This window comes from Oncorhynchus gorbuscha, linkage group LG25, assembly GCF_021184085.1.
Source record: "Oncorhynchus gorbuscha isolate QuinsamMale2020 ecotype Even-year linkage group LG25, OgorEven_v1.0, whole genome shotgun sequence".
In the NCBI taxonomy this organism is placed as follows: domain Eukaryota; kingdom Metazoa; phylum Chordata; class Actinopteri; order Salmoniformes; family Salmonidae; genus Oncorhynchus; species Oncorhynchus gorbuscha.
In genome coordinates, this window is record NC_060197.1 from 33,200,615 (window position 1) to 33,220,743 (window position 20,129).

General features: G+C 42.3%; 1 protein-coding gene across 21 annotated transcripts in view; it reads left to right on the forward strand.

Annotated features, from left to right (window-relative positions):
* Nucleotides 1–20,129, forward strand: part of LOC124014436 (receptor-type tyrosine-protein phosphatase delta-like) — a 611,657-nt gene that overhangs the window by 273,439 nt on the left and 318,089 nt on the right. For all 21 annotated transcript variants that reach the window (XM_046329399.1, XM_046329396.1, XM_046329395.1 and 18 more), the window contains exon 8: nucleotides 20,012–20,059. The gene's annotated coding sequence lies outside the window, so the exon portion shown is untranslated. The remainder of the gene's footprint in view (nucleotides 1–20,011; nucleotides 20,060–20,129) is intronic.

Here is a 20,129-nt window from a genome sequence, read left to right on the forward strand (position 1 = left end):
GGATGCAACACTGATTGACAATACATTTCACATGCTGTTGTGCAAATGGAATAGACAACAGGTGGAAATTATAGGCAATTAGCAAGACACCCCCAATAAAGGAGTGGTTCTGCAGGTGGTGACCACAGACCACTTCTCAGTTCCTATGCTTCCTGGCTGATGTTTTGGTCACTTTTGAATGCTGGCAGTGCTTTCACTCTAGTGGTAGCATGAGACGGGTCTACAACCCACACAAGTGGCTCAGGTAGTGCAGCTCATCCAGGATGGCACATCAATGCAAGCTGTGGCAAGAAGGTTTGCTGTGTCTGTCAGCGTAGTGTCCAGAGCATGGAGGCGCTACCAGGAGACAGACCAGTACATCAGGTGACGTGGAAGAGGCCGTAGGAGGGCAATAACTCAGCAGCAGGACCGCTACCTCCGCCTTTGTGCAATGAGGAGCAGGAGGAGCACTGCCAGAGCCCTGCAAAATGACCTTCAGCAGGCCACAAATGTGCATGTGTCTGCTCAAACGGTCAGAAACAGACTCCATGAGGGTGGACGTCCACAGGTGGGGGTTGTGCTTACAGCCCAACACCGTGCAGGACGTTTGGCATTTGCCAGAGAACACCCAAGATTGGCAAATTCGCCACTGGCGCCCTGTGCTCTTCACAGATGAAAGCAGGTTCACACTGAGCACATGTGACAGACGTGACAGAGTCTGGAGACTCTGTGGAGAACGTTCTGCTACTTGCAACATCCTCCAGCATGACCGGTTTGGCGGTGGGTCAGTCATGGTGTGGGGTGGCATTTCTTTGGGGGGCCGCACAGCCCTCCATGTGCTCGCCAGAGGTAGCATGACTGCCATTAGGTACCGAGATGAGATTCTCAGACCCCTTGTGAGACCATATGCTGGTGCGGTTGGCCCTGGGTTCCTCCTAATGCAAGACAATGCTAGACCTCTTGTGGCCAGAGTGTGTCAGCAGTTCCTGCAAGAGGAAGGCATTGATGCTATGGACTGGCCCGCCCATTCCCCAGACCTGAATCCAATTGAGCACATCGGGGACATCATGTCTCACTCCATCCACCAACGCCACGTGGCACCACAGACTGTCCAGGAGTTGGCGGATGCTTTTGTCCAGGTCTGGGAGGAGATCCCTCAGGAGACCATCCGCCACCTCATCAGGAGCATGCCCAGGCGTTATAGGGAGGTCATACAGGCACGTGGAGGCCACACACACTACTGAGCCTCATTTTGACTTGTTTTAAGGACATTACATCAAAGTTGGATCAGTCTGTAGTGTGGTTTTCCACTTAAATTTTGAGTGTGACTCCAAATCCAGACCTCCATGGATTGATACATTTGATTTCCATTGATAATTTTTGTGTGATTTTGTTGTCAGCACATGTAAAGAAAAAAGTATTTAATAAGAATATTTCATTCATTCAGATCTAGGATGTGTTATTTTAGTGTTCCTATATAAATACATACACTCCGGACTCCGACATTGCTGGTCCTAATATTTAAATATTTCTTAATTCCATTCTTTTACTTTTTAGATTTGTGTGTACTATTATATTACTGCACTGTTGGAGCTAGGAATACAAGCATTTCGCCACACCCGCAATAACATCTGATAAATATGTGTATGCGACCAATAAAATTAGCAAATTATGTGACTTGTTAAGCAAATGTTTACTCCTGAATGTATTTCGGCTTGCCATAATAACGGGGTTTAAAACATTTCCGTTTTTAATTTGTTATTAATTAGTAAAAAATTCTAAAAGCATAATTCCACTATTACATTATGGGGTATTGTGTGTTGGCCAGTGACCCAAAATGTAAATTTAATCAATTTTGAATTCAGGCTACACAACACAATGTGGAAAAAGTCAAGGGGTATGAAGGCTTTCTGAAGGCATTTTCCAAAGAAAAACATTTTAATACACACCTAAAATCTATGAATGCAAAATCATAGAAGCAATCATTTCTGGTGAAAAAAAATGTGGATATAGCATTTTGGAAATAAACTTAGATTTTAGCACCGTGTAGTAGTCACTTGGCTCGCTAATACACAGAGCACAGTGTGATAGTAATTACTGTTAGTAAACAATGGACTTTGCAGAGATTATTTCATGCACTCCGCGTCCTCAATTTGTTTGGTAATTCTCACAAGTGATTAAGTGGTGAAGCTTGGACAGCTGTTGAAGATGAGTTCATTGGCGTGTTTAATTAATTGCACTTGAGATAATTATTCAATCATTACTTTGATGAATTTCTGCTTCCCGGATTATGTGTCAAACGTCTGGATTGAAATCAATAGTGTGGGAAGCAGGTCCGAACGCACAGGTCCAATATGTTCAGTGGGTATTTTTTTCCTAGAAATGCTTTGATTACATTCTGTAGTAACATATTGTCTTCTGTTGTCTTTGACATTCAGAAAATGTACCTTCATGATTCCAAAAATAAGGTTTTGACATGTTTCTGCTAAACACTAACTGTGGAACACTGCTTAATAGTGAGTCTGCTCAGGTATGTTTAGGATTCATTCCCAACCCTATCTCAGTCTCAGTGCTGCTCTGTCACTTTTTATTCCAACGTTGTGATTTGATTCTGCCCTCATTTTGGTTGAAACATGCTTATCCTCTGCCCCATAGATACACTGGGTTGTGGTGACGACATCCAGCTGAAGGAAAGCCTCGGGTTTCTGTCATGCCACTTTGCACGGCTACCTCTTGATAATACCCCCAAAAATCTAATTAATTGTGCAGGGGGATGGGAGATGGGGAAGTACCTAAAAGAACCTTGAGCAACACATGAATCTCTCTCTTTCCCCTGTTGCATGTGAAAACACAGTCAAACCGCCAGAAGCATGAAACAAGACCCCAAAATCACAGGCTTTGTTTTGAAGTTTTGTGCCAGTAGGCTCTTCTAAGAAAAATGCATTGAGACAAAATCAACCATGATGAAATTCTTTCCTCAAAGACAGTCTGCTTTTAAATTACCATAACATTAAACCACTATGTTTATCAGTAACTTGACAAAGTGGCTGAGCAGCACATTACATGTCTGTCATTGTCGTGTAAACCTATACTTAAAACAATCAAACAGCGTCTTGATTTAGGCCTAGATACAGCGTGTTTAGAAAGTATTCCTAACCCTTGACTTATTCCACTTTTTTTGTGTTACAACCCGAATTCGAAATGGATTAAATTAATGTTTTTCTCTCACCGATCTACACACAATACCCCATAATGACAAAGTGAAAACATGTTGTTAGAAATGTTTGATAATTTATTGAAAATGAAATACAGAAATATCTCATTTACATAAGCATTCACACCCTTGTCAATACACGTTAGAATCACCTTTGCAGCGACGACAGATGTGAGTCTTTCTGGGTAAGTCTCTAAGAGCTGTGCACACCTGGATTGTACAATGTTTGCACATTATTATGTTTTTCATTTTTCAAGCTCTGTCAAGTTGTTTGTGGATCATTGCTAGACAGCCATTTTCAAGTCTTGCCATAGATTTTCAGGCCAAATATAAGTCAAAACTGTAACTAGGCCAGCCAGGAACATTCAATGTCTTCTTGGTAAGAAACTCCAGTGTAGATTTGACCTTGTGTTTTATGTCATTGTCCTGCTGAAAGGTGGGTTTGTATCTGTGTCTGTTGGAAAGCAGACTGAACCAGCCAGTGCTTAGCTCTATTCCAGTTATTTCTATCCCCCCAAAAAACGTCCTTGTCCTTGCTGATGACAAGTATACCCATAACATGATGCAGCCACCACCATGCTTGAAAATATGAAGAGTGGTACTCAGTGATGTGTTGTGTTGGACTTGCATCAAACATAACACTTTGTATTCAGGACATAGTTAACGTCTTTGCCAAATGTTTTGCAGTTTAACCTTATTGCAAACAGGGTGCATGTTTTGGAATATTTTGGATTCTGTACAGGCTTCCTTCTTTTCACTCTGTCATTTAGGTTAGTTTTTTGGAGTAATTCCAATGTTATTGATCCATCCTCAGCGTTCTCCTATCACAGACATTAAACACTGTAACTGTTTTAAAGTTACCATTGGCCTCATGGTGAAATCCTCTACGGTACCTGAGTTAACCTGTTACTCCTATCCCCTACTTTTTCGAACATTCTGTTAAAAATCGCGTAACATTTCAGCGCCCTGCTACTCATGCCAGGAATATAATATATGCATATGATTAGTATGTGTGGATAGAAAACACTCAGACGTTTATAAAACTGGTTAAATCACGGCTGTGACTATAACAGAACGTGCGTTTCATCGAAAAGCGCAGGAAAATCTGATCACTGAAAATGCGAAAATATATCCATGCGCCACTAGAACCCATTGTTGAATGTGAACCACATTTAATGGGGCGGAGTTTTGCAATACCTACAGCTTCCACTCGATGTCAACAGTCTTGTCATTTGCCTACGATTTGTTTCTTGGTCAAACGGACACAAGGTAGCGCCTTTCTTCCGGTCTCCGACCGGATATTTTGGTTGAGATTTACCCGGACATTATTTCCAGGCGTACAGCTATAGAATATACATCGCCTCGTGATCAATTTGTTCGCTTATTAACGTTTACTAATACCTAAAGTTGCATTACAAAAGTATTTCGAAGTGTTTTGTGAAAGTTTATCGTCGACTTTTTTAATTATAAAAAATGACATTACGTTATAAAACGCTATTTTTTTCCTTGATCACAGTCTTCATAGATCGATATCTTGGCTATATATGGACCGATTTAATCGAAAAAAGACCCAATGTCGATGTTTATGGGACATCTAGGAGTGCCAACAAAGAAGATGGTCAAAGGTAATGAATGTTTTATATTTTATTTGTGCGTTTTGTTTAGCGCCGACTATGCTAATTATTTTGTTTACGTCCCCTGCGGGTCTTTTGGGGTGTTACATGCTATCAGATAATAGCTTCTCATGCTTTCGCCGAAAAACATTAAAAAAATCTGACTTGTTGCCTGGATTCACAATGAGTGTAGCTTTAATTCAGTACCCTGCATGTGTATTTTAATGAACGTTTGAGTTTTAACGAGTGCTATTAGCATTTAGCGTAGCGCATTTGCATTTCCAGATGTCTAGATGGGATGCCTGTGTGTCGGGTAGGAGCAAGAGGTTAAGAAGAATGCCTGTATTTCTGTAATGACTGGGTATTTTCATACACCAACCAAAGTGTAAATATTAACTTCACCATGCTCAAAGAGATATTCAGTATCTGCTTTTTTAAATGTTTACCCATCTACCTGTAACGGCGTTTGTCTGTTGAAGGAGAAGCGGACCAAAATGCAGCGTGGTGGTTACTCATGTTCTTTAATGTAGAATCGACGATACATGAAATAACTATAATATACAAAAACAACAAACGAAACGCGAAAACCTATTACAGCCTATCTGGTGAACACTACACATGAGACAGGAACAATCACCCACGAAAACACTCACAGAATATGGCTGCCTAAATATGGTTCCCAATCAGAGACAACGAGAATCACCTGACTCTGATTGAGAACCGCCTCAGGCAGCCATAGACTACGTCGATGCCCCACAAAACCCCAAGGCAAAAAACACACCACAATAACCCATGTCACACCCTGGCCTGACCAAATATGTAAAGAAAACACAAAATACTAAGACCAAGGCGTGACACTACCAATAGGTTCCAGGTCTTTGTGGTTCAATCCATGTTTGAAATGACTGCTCGACTGAGGGTACCTTACAGATAATTGTATGTGTGGGGTACAGAGATGAGATGGTAATTCAAAAATCATGTTGAGCACTATTATTCCACACAGAGTGAGTCCATGCAATTTGTGACTCGTTGAGCAAATGTTTACTCAATAACTTATGTAGGCTTGCCATAACAAAGGGGTTGACAACTTAATGACTCAAGACAGTTGAGCTTTTCATTTTTAATGCATTTATAAACATTCCTCAAAACATAATTCCACTTTAACATTATGGGATATTGTGTGTCTTCCAGTGGCACAAAATCTCAATTTAATACATTTAAAAATCAAGCTATTTTGGGGGGGAAAAGTCAAGGAGTGTGAATAATAATTTCTGAAGGGACTGTTTGTAAATTGTCCATCTCTTTGCCAGCTGGATGTGAGATCGGTCAGTTTTTCAAAGAAAACATTGAACAATATACAGTATATGATTCATAATGGGGATTCTGTTTAATTGGTCGAATTTGACTTAAATTGAAATGGAATCCAACCCATTCACTTAAAGCAACCTCTGTTCTCAGCTGCCACTGAGGTGAAGTGTGAACTCCTGACTGTATTACTTGTGAGAAGACATCCTCAGGTGACTTCCTGTCCACACTGCTAATTACATCCCTTCTTTGTCCTCACGTTTTTTTGCCCTACTATACTGTGTTCTTAACTAGAGACTCACTCGCAACACATTGCCTGTTGATGGTTACACATGGGGCATTAAGGCAGTGGCACATTTAAAGTGTCCCTTGGCCCTCTGGTGTCTCTGGGTAACTCACTGGCAGATGGTGTGAACGAGCCGATTGGTGTCAGTGATAGACACTATCGCCGGACAGGAAATGTGCAATAACAACAACAGTGTGGTTTTGTTAGGGTGGATGGGAGGCTGGGCTAGAGACATTTAGTGTTACAGTCAGTCAAAACACTTCTGGTTGGCTACTCTTTCAAATAAAATGAAATTGTATTTATTACATGCGCTGAATACAACAGGTGAAGGTAGACTTTACCGTGAAATGCTTACACGTCCTTAACCACAATGCAGTTTTAAAGTTTTTAAAAAGTAAGTAAGAAAAATGTGCTAAATAAAAGGGAAAAATAGTATCACAATGAAATAACAATAATGAGGCTATATACAATGGGTACCAAGTCAAAGGTGGTGGGGGGGGGGGGGGGCTCTGAGGTACCGGAACACATTGAGAAAAAAAGTGCAAACACAAAATAGGACACAAGTAGCCTACTATCTATGGTGGTGAATCGGACAGCACTCCCAAAGGTGCTAATTAATTCAAGGCATTTTAGACGTCATTGCAGTTTGCCCACATACTTGAGTATAACTCGGAGGCTTACACAAGTCCGTATTTCTTATAGCCTAATTTTCAAGACATCAATGTACAGGAACATTTTTAGACGACAATGCAGCACACCCGCCATATGCACACATACTCAGCTGTGGGAATTTCATACATTTTTACAAGACATCAATGTAGCAGTAGAACACATATCACAATATCGGAATATATCTTCAAATAAGAGACATCAATGTAAGCCACAACAGAACACACATATGAAAATATATAGGCCTCCTGCTTATGTGATAATGTGAAGCACATATTCAGATTACAAACTTGTTCTGTGCTGTGAAGGTAAAGGTCAAAAAATGTCCTACCTTAGTTTTCAAAACCTTCCACAATGACTCTCCCCATGTCAAGTCCATTTAACTCCTGAGAGTCAACTTCTTGCTCAAAGCCATGAGCGAGCACGTGGCTGTGATGTTTAGCCTCCTTCTAAGGCTGTTCTGAAGACTCTGGCTGTCTTGTCTATTTTTTCCTTCATTTTGAGTGTTAACCTGGGTGTCCTCCTAAGCCTTGTCTACAAAGCTTGCTGCCACCAAATGCGCCTTGGTTCAGGCATGTTCAAAAACCATGTTTCTGAGGGCTCTTTGTTGTTGTATAGTACATCTGATGCATAGGATGTTAGTTTACTGAACATTCCACCCACTCTTTTGCTAGTTTAATCCCTCCAGTCATTTCTAGTCCCAAACTCCCTACCTTTTTACATGTTGTACAGCCCAACTTTGAATTCTGCATGACAAGCCAGGCGTTATATGTTTGCTTGTTCTTAAACTGCAAATTGCACCTGCTCCGAGCACGGTGGATGCACTACCCCCCCTGCCCCCCAGATCCCTGTCTCCCTCTCCCGCTGAGTCTGACTCGCTAGTAAGGCTAGTAGATGGTGGAGATGCCGGTGGTGATGCTGAACTGGCAGGATTAGCTTTGCCATCAGGAACAGTTTGCACCTCACTCCTCTTCTCCGGCATTGAAAGTTCTGTGGCTCGTTCTGGGTTCGATTCCCCATCTTTCTCTGGATTTTTGGGTTGAAAAATGTCCAACTCGATTGCCTTTTCTTATCAATGTTTTATTTGGCTTTCCCACAACTCTAATTCAGTAGGGAGACTACTAGACTAGGCTACGTGACGTGATTACGTAGGGACCTCTTCACTAGCTGACCTCCACTACCAAGACCTGTGTAAAGAACATTTACTGACAACACCGGACGTCCCCATAACCTCTATGTTCAAATAAGAGAGCAGGTCTGAAATCAGTGTGGCAGGATAGGAGGATTACCTAGAAGGACCGCGCTTTTACATGATGGTCTTTCTGTGGGGGGCGGGAGAAATAGCAATGGGACAACTTGATATAATGCAGATCGCTTTTTATTAGAATGTATGCAGTGCTGACAGTGAAATAATTAATAAATCATGCCGTGAGTGGTACTGGATCTGGGCAAATAGGTGCCGGAACAAACAAAGTCAAATCTGAGAGGTGCCGGTTTCTGTTCCGGAAGGATCCGGCTCAAATTAAGCACTGTGTGTAAGTAGGGGTAAACTTGACTAGGCAATCAGGATAGATAATAAACTGAGTAGCAGCAGCTCGTGTGTGTGTGTGTGTGTGTGTGTGTGTGTGTGTGTGTGTGTGTGTGTGTGTGTGTGTGTGTGTGTGTGTGTGTGTGTGTGTGTGTGTGTGTGTGTGTGTGTGTGTGTGTGTGTGTGTGTGTGTGTGTGTGTGTGTGTGTGTGTGTGTGCGCGTGCGTGCGTGCGTGCGTCAACATCCATGTGTGTGTGGTCTCCCGAGTGGTGCTGTGGTATAAGGCAGTGCTAGCTATACCACTAGAGAGCCTGGTTCAAGTCCAGGCTCTGTCTCAGCTGGCCGTGACCAATTGGCCCAGCATCGTCTGGGTTTGACCCATCGCTCTCTAGCGATTCCTGTGGTGGGCCAGGTGCATGCATGCTGACATGGTCTCCAGGTGTACAGTGTTTCCTCTGACACATTGGTGTCTTTCGGAGGATGCACGGTTCTTGACCTTCACCTCTGCTGAGTCCGTACTGGAGTTGCAGCAATGAGACAAGACTGTACCTGCCAATTGGATACCATGACATTTGGGAGAATAAGGGATAGAAAATAAAATAATATCCACGTGTGTATGTCCGTGAGTGTTCATTGAGATTGTGCAAGATAATAATTAAATAATTCATTAAGGGAGTCAAACGCAAATAATCTGGGTAGCAATTTGATTTCTCTGGCTTGGGGTTAGAAGCTGTTAACTTCATGCTCCTACCTGACATGCAGGCATCTGGAAATCTGGAAATGCAAATGCGCTACGCTAAATGCTAATAGTACTAGTTAAAACTCAAACGTTCATTAAAATACACATGCAGGGTATTGAATTAAATTAAAGCTACACTCATTGTGAATCCAGACAACAAGTCAGATTTTTAAAATGCTTTTCGGCGAAAGCATGAGAAGCTATTATCTGATAGCATGTAACACCCCAAAAGACCCGCAGGGGACGTAAACAAAATAATTAGCATAGTCGTCGCTACACAAACCGCACAAATAAAATATACAAAATTAATTATCTTTGACCATCTTCTTTGTTGGCACTCCTAGATGTCCCATAAACATCACTATTGGGTCTTTTTTTCCGATTAAATCGGTCCATATATAGCCTAGATATCGATCTATGAAAACTGTGTGATAAACGGAAAAAAATAGCGTCTTATAACGTAACGTCATTTTTAAAAATTAAAAAAGTTGACGATAAACTTTCACAAAACACTTCGAAATACTTTTGTAATGCAACTTTAGGTATTAGTACACGTTAATAAGTGACCAAATTGATCACGAGGCGATGTATATTCTTTAGCTGTCCGTCTGGAAATAATGTGCGGGTAAATCTCAACCAAAATATCCGGTCGGAGACTTGAACAAATGGCTTGTCTCTTCATTGTTTGACCAAGAAACAAAGCCTAGGCAAATGACAAGACTGTTGACATCGTGTGGAAGCTGTAGGTATTGCAACCTCAGCCCCATTTATTGTGGTTCGCCTTTATCAATGGGTTGAAGTGGTGGATGGATATATATTTCAATTTTCAGATTTTCCTGCGCTTTTCAATGAAACGCACGTTCTGTTATAGTCACAGCCGTGATTTAACCAGTTTTATAAACGTCTGAGTGTTTTCTATCCACACATACTAATCATATGCATATACTATATTCCTGGCATGAGCAGCAGGGCGCTGAAATGTTGCGCGATTTTTAACAGAATGTTCGAAAAAGTAGGGGGTAGGAGTAACAGGTTAAGGAGCCTTTTGATCCCAGACTTGGCACTTCCGTACCTCTTGCCATGCAGTAGCAGAGAGAACAGTTTATGACTTGAGTGGCTGGAGTCTTTGACAATTTTCAGGGCCTTCCTTTGACACCATCTGGTATAGAGGTCCTGGATGGCAGCAAGCTCAGCCCAAGTGATGTACTGTAGCGCCTTGCAAAGTTGCCATACCAAGTGGTGTTGCAACAAGTCAGGATGCTGTCAGGGTGCAGCTGTATAACTTTTTAAGGATCTGAGGTCCCATGACAAATATTTTCTGCCTATTGAGGAGGAACAGGCATTGTTATGCCCTCTTCTGTCTTGGTGTGTTTGGGTCATGACAGGTCCTTAGTGATGTGGACACCAAGGAATTTGAAGCTCTCGACCTGCTCCACTACAGCTCTGTTGATGTGAATGGGAGCATGCTCAGTCCTCCTTGCCTTGTAGTTCATGATTAGTTATTTTGTCTTCCTCACATTGAGGGATAGGTTCTTGTCCTGGCACCACACTGCCAGGTCTCTTACCCCCCTCCCTATAGGCTGTCTCATCATCATCGGTGATCAGGCCTACCACCATCTGCAAACTTAATGATGGTGTTGGAGTCTTGCAGGGCCATGCAGTCGTGGGTAAACAGGGAGTACAGGAGCCCCCGTGTTGAGGGTCAGCGTGGCAGATGTGTTGTTGCCTACCCTCATCACCTGGGGGCGGCCCGGCCCGTCAGGAAGTCCATGATCTAGTTGCAGAGGGAGGTGTTCAATCCCAGGGTCTTTAGTATAGAGCTTGGCGGGCACTATGGTGTTGAATGCTGAGCTTTAGTCAATGAACAACATTTTCACATAAGTGTTCCTTTTGTCCAGGTGGGAAAGGACAGTGTGGAATGCAATAGAGAGTGTGTCAATTTTTGTGTGGAGTGTGTGGATTTTTTGGAGCGGTACAAAAAAGGGAGTGGGTCCAGAGTTTCTTGGATGATGCTGTTAATGTGAGCCATGACCAGCCTTTCAACGTATTTCATGGCTACAGATGTGAGTGCTACGGGGCAGTAGTCTTTAGGCAGGTTACCTTGGCGTTCTTTGGCACAGGGACTATGGTGGTCTGCTTGAAACATTTTGGTATTATTACAGACTGAGTCAAAGAGAGTTTGAAAATGTCAGTGAAGACACTTGCCAGCTGGTCAGCACATGCTGTGATTACGCGTCTTGGTAATCTGTCTGGCCCTGCAGTTAACATTGTGAATGTTAACCTGTTTAAAGGTCTTACTCACGTCGGCTACAGTGTTTAATCACACAGTCATCCGGAACAGCAGGGGCTCTCATGAATGGTTTGTTGGAGGGAGTAGCAGGATTTCTTGTAAGCATCCGGATTAGTGTCCTACTCCTTTAAAGCGGAAGCTCTAGCCTTTAGCTCAGTGCGGCTATTGCCTGTAATCCATGGCTTCTGGTTGGGATATGTACGTACTTTTACTGTGGGGACGACGTCGTTGATGCACTTATTAATGAAGCTTGTGACTTCTGTGGTATACTCCTCAATGCAATCGGATGAGTCCCGGAACATATTCCAGTCTGCGCTAGTGACACAATCCTGTGGCTTAGCAACCGCTTCAACAGACAATGGTACTTCCTGTTTGAGGTTTTGCTTGTAAGGAGGAATGAGGAGTATAGAGTTAAGGTCAGAGTTGCCAAATGGAGGGTGAGGGAGAGCTTTTTACGTGTCTCTGAGTGTGGAGTAAAGGTGACTAGAGTTTTTTTTCTTCTCTAGTTGCACATCTGGCAGAAATTTGGCAAAACGGATTTCAATTTCCTGCATTAAAGTCCCCAGCCACTAGGAGTGCCGCCTCTGGATGAGCATCTTCTTGTTTGCTTATGGCCTTATACAGTTCATTGAATGTGGTCTTAGTGCCATGCTTTGGTTTGTGGTGGTGATGTGGACACCAAGGAGTTTGAAGCTCTCGACTCGCTCCACTACAGCCCCATCAATGTGAATTGGAGCGTGCTCAGTCCTCCTTGCCTTGTAGTCCACAATTAGCTCTTGATCACATTGAGGGTGAGGTTGTTGATCCCCACCGGTGCGGGGAGATCTATCGCGTCCGACTCATTAAAGAAAAATCCTCGTCCAGTTCGAGGTGAGTTATCGTTGTTCTAATGTCATAGGAAATATGGATGAAACATTAAGTACAAAAACCATCAAAAACAGAGTAAAAAAACACACAAAGTAGCACAATTATTCAGGAGCCCGTTAAACGACGGCCATCCCCTCCAGGATGAGTGTTAACTCTATTTTGTCTGGCACTTGTTCATTTTATTTTAAAGGGCTTTCAATTTATTGATTGAATACTTTTATAATATAGAGCACTTGTATTTTTGGCACTTCCAATCTTATCGAGTATCTCGAAGAAGGTATCTGTATTTTGTTTGCAAAAATCACAGCTTGTAAAAGCAAGTCTGTTTGACATTATCCCCAGATCTGTGTCTGACTCTCATTTTAGTAACTGCGCGTTCACTCTCACACACACACACACACACACACACACACACACACACACACACACACACACACACACACACACACACACACACACACACACACACACACACACACACACACACACACACACACACACACACACACACACACACACACACACACACACACACACACACACACACACACACACAGAGTCCGCCAACAGTCCAACGACTCATCTCCCACACTCCCAGGCTCCAAAACAGCCACGGCTGTCCCAACATGACATCATCAGGGTACAGAGTGTCCGTAGTTGTTGGACCGGCTCCAGACGGAGCACATCCAGCCAATGCCTCGCCAGCGTGTCACTCAGAGCCCCAGACAGGCAGGACAGTGAGTGTGATAGCCCAGGGATGAGAGTCGGGAGCAGAGAAGAGAGGGATGAGGTAGTGGGAGATTGACAAGGCCCCTGCCACCTATAGGGGATTAAAGTGTCTGAGGAGATGAGCCTAGGGGTTGGCTCAAGGGGCCTAGGGGTCTCAGTCTGTTCAGTTCAGTCTAGAATTAACAGCCTAGGCCAGTAGAACATGTCATTAGCAACTGGCATCACCTTAAGCATTGGGTTTAATGACAGAGTCAGTTGAAGTCTCTAAATTTCCTTTCTAAGGACTAAACTAATTCTAACTAATTATTAACCACCTAGTTTATCTTTTATATTACCTTGAGTATGACTTATTATGTGTAAATCACCTGAAAGTGTTTGGCAAGTAACCGACATGTCTGTAGTTCAAATCCCAGAGCCGACAAGGTGAAAAATATGTTGATGTGCCCTTGTGCAAGGTACTTAAACCTAACTGCTCCAGGGTCACCGTTGATAATGGCTGATGCCTGGCTCTGACCCCATTCTCCGAGGGCGTCTCAGAGGGAGTCGGGATATGCAAAAAACACATTTCCAAATCACACATGCTTAAAGTAGGACAAATAAAAGAACCCACCAAATAATTATTTCCTAATTACATCAAACAACAGCTGCTCTACTTGAAAATGGCTTGATTAGTGAACCTGTTGACTTCGAACTGCCTCAACTTCCTCATTGTCCAATGAACTCAATAAGATGCAAAGTAACCCAGTGCTATACTGTGATAGAAAGGGTTCATCATGTTGAAAGTGCATAAGCAGCATATGCAATAGGACTAACAAGCTGGCCTCAGTCAAATATTACACAACACACTTGATCTCTTGAACGTCAGAATATATTGCCTGAATAAATCTAAAGATGTGGCTGACATGCAGCATATCACCCTCCATAAAATACCTGCTGCTGATCAAGGTAGAAGGATCATGACCATTCCCAGAGTTGGCTTGGTAGCGAGGCCACTTCAGTGTGACAGACATTTCCAATTAAAATGGGTAAATAACTTTTGGATTCATCTATTCCACCTGGCCCAAGATTTATCAGTCCATCTTCCTTTAAATCCACTCACCCCCAAAATGGTAATATCACAGATTTGGATTCCTCGGTAAAATGTATTCCGCGCTCCAATATCCTGCCTCCATTTTAATCTCTCCTACTTCTCAGTGGTCTGACACAAGGCCACCCAACATGGGTCCTAAAAACACTTATATTACAAACAATACAACAAGACAGACAGCTAAAGCAATGCCCTCAACCTCTGTTTCTGCCCCTTATATTTGTTTTTGTAAACTGTGGTTGGTTTGCCAAATGTAACCTTCAATACTTTTATTTTTTTGCTGTAGTAGCCTTCCATGGCTCACTTTGGGTGGGAAACCAAGATTGAGAAGTGCTCAATATTATCATAAACATATTCTCATAAACCACAAGCCTGTATGTCACTATATCAACTCCCCAACCATTAGTTTTTGTTAGGACAAATTGCTAGCTTCAGCCAAAATTCAAGAAACAAATTATGATAGCAGGGTGGAACTTTTGAACAAACTCCTGTTTTGGGGGTAAATAAATGACGTGACTCATTAACATGATGAATGGCCACAAAATTCCCAGGTTCCCTGCATCAAAGGACCCCCTGGCATCCCTCTTGTGGGCCATTCCGGGTGAAAGCAGAGCATTTAAAACGTGCTGCCCCTCGGTGCTGAGGCAAGCAGCTCCGCCAGCAAAATGTTCCTTTTTTCAACTCCAGAGGCTCCATGGACCCATTCTACTGTTAACATAAAATCGTTGAATTTAGCTGTGGATTCGGGCACTCTAAATTTGAGAAGGTACAAAGAGAGGGGAGGATGGGGTGTGTGTGTGTGTGGGGGGGGGGGGGGGTCATCGTTTTAAACTAAACTCAATAGGCTCCATTATTATTCAGTAGTGAGTAATTACACTTAAAGTTGACAACACTCGCAGGCTTCAAATCCATCTTGTTGACCGTGAAGGCAACTAATTAAGTGGAATTATAGTTTATAATGGTGGGGATCAATAGGAACGATTTGGACAATGCATCATTGTCAGGCCGGGACTCAAGGAGATACGTTTTGCTGTGCGGTGTGAGATAAAGCAGTCGGTAGTGACGTTTTTGTTATTGTTGTTGCATTATGTGCCGTCCGAAACTGTACGCAGACACAGTAGTCTCAGATCTGCAGGAACAGAGCAGATGACTTCACAGTGCACATATTTGTAGGCGTGTTTGATTGTGTGACTCCCGGTCTATCGTAAACCCTATGGATGCAACCTATGATATAGTGCAGGGTTCCTCAGCTGGCGGCCCGCCAAGTTTTCTGAGCAAAAAATGTAGAATGCTGGACATAATAGACTGAAGAAACACCAGGAAATCGGCTCCAAGTGATTGTAATTGAAGAAATCTATTTTTTAATTGAAGAAAGTATTCCCACGCAAAATAGAGACAAGTGATCGTATACAAATATAAGCATGGCTTGAAATGATTATGTTTTAGTCAAACATTATATATGTTTGGACTTCTTGTAGTCAATTTGCAGTCTACGTTTTGGCTGACCGACCATCCGCTCAAGAAAAAATTGGCCTGCGGCTGAATCTAATAGACGATCCCTGATATAGTGTCATTTTAAGGACCAATCAAGCATCATCATCATCATCATTCATGATCAACATCACTATTGTCAGCATTCCAGAGGGACAAATCATGTTTTCACTGTAAAAGATTGTAGGTTCATTTTCAAAGCTTACTTACAGGTACACTCCATTGGCCAAACTGAGGCCCTATACTAAGATTTATGTTTGTAAACAAAGTATTGGCATAGACATTTGCCAGGGGCCGCCCAGCTGTTTACGAACTGTGGGCGGAAACAGAGATTGAAGGACGACTGCACCATTCAAAGACATTGTTACCTATTGACTACTAAATGACACCACAAAAGAAACGTGTGTGTGCGAAATGTGTCAAACATTTCTCAAAGATGAGCAAACAAGCAAACTACCAGATGGCGAATTCAGTAGACTGATTGTACAACAATGGCTCTGGCTTACAACAAAAGAATGATGGCTGAATTACAGTGTAATGAGTAGAACATCCGAGACTCCCTTTGCAACCTGAAGCAATTATCACATTCAGCTGTTGCTTACACTATATTGACTTCTTTCTTGTTTCAAGATAGCTCCTACATCTGATCCACAACACCTTGGGCTGTATAAATGCTAACTGGCCACAAAAAGCCACTTTAAAAATCTGTAACGCAACCAAAAAAACTGTGTGTGTGGGGGTGTGTGCATTGTCACACACTCCAAATAAGCAGACATATAACAGGATTCTTTATGTGTACATGAGCTGGAGCTGCGGTCAAATACATACCGTCACCTCTGCCATGTGTGGGTGTGCAGACTGACTCACGATGCCAAGCTGATTGAAGGGTGCTGACAATTTAGTGCCTTGAGCCCAGGCAGCCTTTCCCAGCAGATTAAGATTATACAGAGAAGTGTCAGAAAATACTGGCCACTATGATTGACTATTTTTTTTCCAGTTTTCCGTTTTTTTTTTTTATATCAAATATAACATTTTCCATTACACTACCAGAAGGCAATCAGTGTTGTTGCACTAATACCAAAGCAATCAATGATGTTTTCCCAGTATAACACTGATTAAGTAATCAGCATATAAATGTAATTTTTTGTCACATACCGATACCAGTGTTTGGTATCGGTATGTCCACGTGTTTGGATTGAATTAGGCCCTTTGTATGCCAACACATTTCAAATGAGTTTACTAAAGCTTAAGTGTGATGTGACATTTCATTTACCCCTTCATTTCTACTTCAAATAAAGAAGCACGGTGATACAAACATCTAGTCATATCTGAAAGGCTAAACAACTCTATTTGAACCTGACAAGAATAGTTTAGCATGCATATTATCTAGTCTATATGAAGCTCAACTTAAAGTTGAAGAAGTTCCTTTTACCTCTCGAAACTCTAGCCACAGGCTTACATCAGCGTATCATCGTCCTGTCCTCGAGAAAAAGTACCTCAGTAGTTATCTAACTAACTGTAATTATGCTAGGCCATTCTCAGAATCGATTAAAATGAGACCACTTTGAGAACACTTATCAGACAAGAGTCCTTCCCTCCCTGCCACTCTGAATTGAATGGACTTGATGGGACAGTTTCTATGGAGACCAACAACAAGGGCAAATCAGGCGAAGTTCATTTTAGTGGCGAGGTGCTATTGAGGTAAGGTTAAAAGTCTTTGGTACAGTACAATATGATGACAGCGGAAGGCTGAAAAATAGTTGCAGTTGTGGAGACTAAAGAATGACATAAAAAGGATGGAGAGAATTCCCATCGATCAAATACATCATTTTTTTCTATGTCCAAACTAGCATACCATGTAGAATGCTGCCCAATACATTGGTTCACTCTATGTAGTATGCTAGTGTGGACACAGGAATAGAGCCCAGAAGTAAATGAATAGTATAAATGATCAAGTAAAGCTAACATACCCCATACAGCGTTTGCTCACAGAGACAACGTTGTGTACTTCCCTACCGGATTTTTGATTCTCCCATTTCCATTACCTTAAGCCCCGTAATCTTGATGTTTTGACGGGGAGGGAGATTGCATTGGAGGGCATCACGTTCAAACAGGGCAGCTTAGTCTGGTACAGTATAGTAACGTGCAGTGCACACCACCACTTTGCTTTTCCAGATATGAAGTTTAGGATAGGATTCTGCACCTGGCAAAAGAGAGGAGTCGATGGAATAAACGCCTTATATGAGTAATTACTTTCTAATGAATGGAGGGTGGCAGTTCAGTTAATATCTGCCAGTGAAAGGATCTTTGAGATTCTGCAAAGCTGCTATAGGTGAGCCCACAGGTAAAAAGGTCTTACAGATGTGATCTCACTGGACAATACTGCTGTAAACCTAAACAAGGTGATTCATATGATGCATTGTGTACACGTTTACAGTATTTACATTATAATCAGTACATGTACAGTATAAAACAGTATACATTTGAGGTAGAAGTCATCAGTCAAGCATCCAGAGTTTACACTTCATATTAATCACTGTACTTGCCTACCATTCCAAACTGACATAACCCTGTGGAAGTTCATTGCCTACCATTCCAAACTGACATAACCCTGAGGAAGCTCATTGCTTACCATTCCAAACTGACATAACCCTGTGGAAACTCATTGCTTACCATTCCAAACTGACATAACCCTGTGGAAACTCATTGCTTACCATTCCAAACTGACGTAACCCTGTGGAAACTCATTGCTTACCATTCCAAACTGACATAACCCTGTGGAAGCTCATTGCTTACCATTCCAAACTGACGTAACCCTGTGGAAGCTCATTGCTTACCATTCCAAACTGACAAAACCCTGTGGAAGCTCATTGCTTACCATTCCAAACTGACATAACCCTGTGGAAGCTTATTGCTTACCATTCCAAACTGACATAACCCTGTGGAAACTCATTGCTTACCATTCCAAACTGACGTAACCCTGTGGAAGCTCATTGCTTACCATTCCAAACTGATGTAACCCTGTGGAAGCACATTGCTTCCCACAATCAAACTATTTGATTTCTCCAAAAGTGAAATAGCATCTCCACTTGAGCTCGTGGCCCAGGAAGTGAGTGCCAACAACAGTGTCCATATAGCTAAATATTGACTGCACCACCCAATTCCAAGGCATCATTCGGCAGTCTCACTCCCTTTGTGAAACATGAAATAAATTATCACAAATCTCAAGTATGTTTTTCCCTCCTTCGTCTTCTCCCAGGGGGACTGGTGGTCTTTTGTTTCATTCAGGTTAGTTTTGCGGAGCTCTGGTCAGATGCATTCCCTTGAAGGACCCGTCTGTTTTTTGCAACGGCCTCACTCAACACCTTATACTTGATGGGAAAAGAACCAAAAGAAAAAGTGCACCTCCCTATGGTTAGTCAGAGCGCGTCACACTCCAGTGTATTACGGAGCTGAATCGATATCTGAATTTTAACGCAGCGGTGGCATCTGATGCGTCTGCCTCCAGGGCCTGAATTTTCTCTATCTCTCTCTCTCTAATGATTAACAATGAGGTAGATAACAAAGTAGTATTTGACAGTCAAACTGATTCGGTTATGTTTGAGTGGCCCTTGGGTTCAGACAGTCTTTTAACACGAGACTCACTCAAACTCGATCAATTCTTGCTATCTTTGTCCATCTTCAAGACTACCTGCTCGTGTTGGCCTGGGCTCACCGATACCATGAATAGGTTGTTGTCGCTGTTTGGAAGGGAATTGTATTCTTGTTCTTTGTCCTTCAGACACAGCCTTTCAGACACAATATTAAGGGTGTACTTTCCCTAAACTCTGTCTATTCAGTGTTTTCCCATGACTATGACCATGCATTTTTCAGGTGTGGACTTCATGTTGCGTTCCCTCTTTCTGGTTTGATAAGTTTATCAGAGTTTGTTGATTGAATATCTCTTGAGAACTGGCTTCACAGGTGCTACCAACGTACAAAATGGTCGAGCATCTAACACACTATCAACATGCTATCACGGGCTGAGTGAAGCATCTGGCACTGTGTACTGTAGTTCTAGTTACATTTTCCAATTTGGTCTCTGGATCGCTCGGGTGCTTTAGTATTCATTAAGGGGAGTTCCTTGTTGATCAATCACTGTCGCTTGGGCTTCTCTGTAATTGTGGGCTTCCTTAATCATGACGGACGTCTCATCCTCTTCATTGTCACACAGGTCTCAGGAGAGAGAATGTTCCATGACTTTCACACCTTCAACCTCAAGGTAAGCCTCCATGCTTTATAACTCCAGATTGGTTTCAGGATGTTGCTCTATCAGTCTACAGTTGATATAA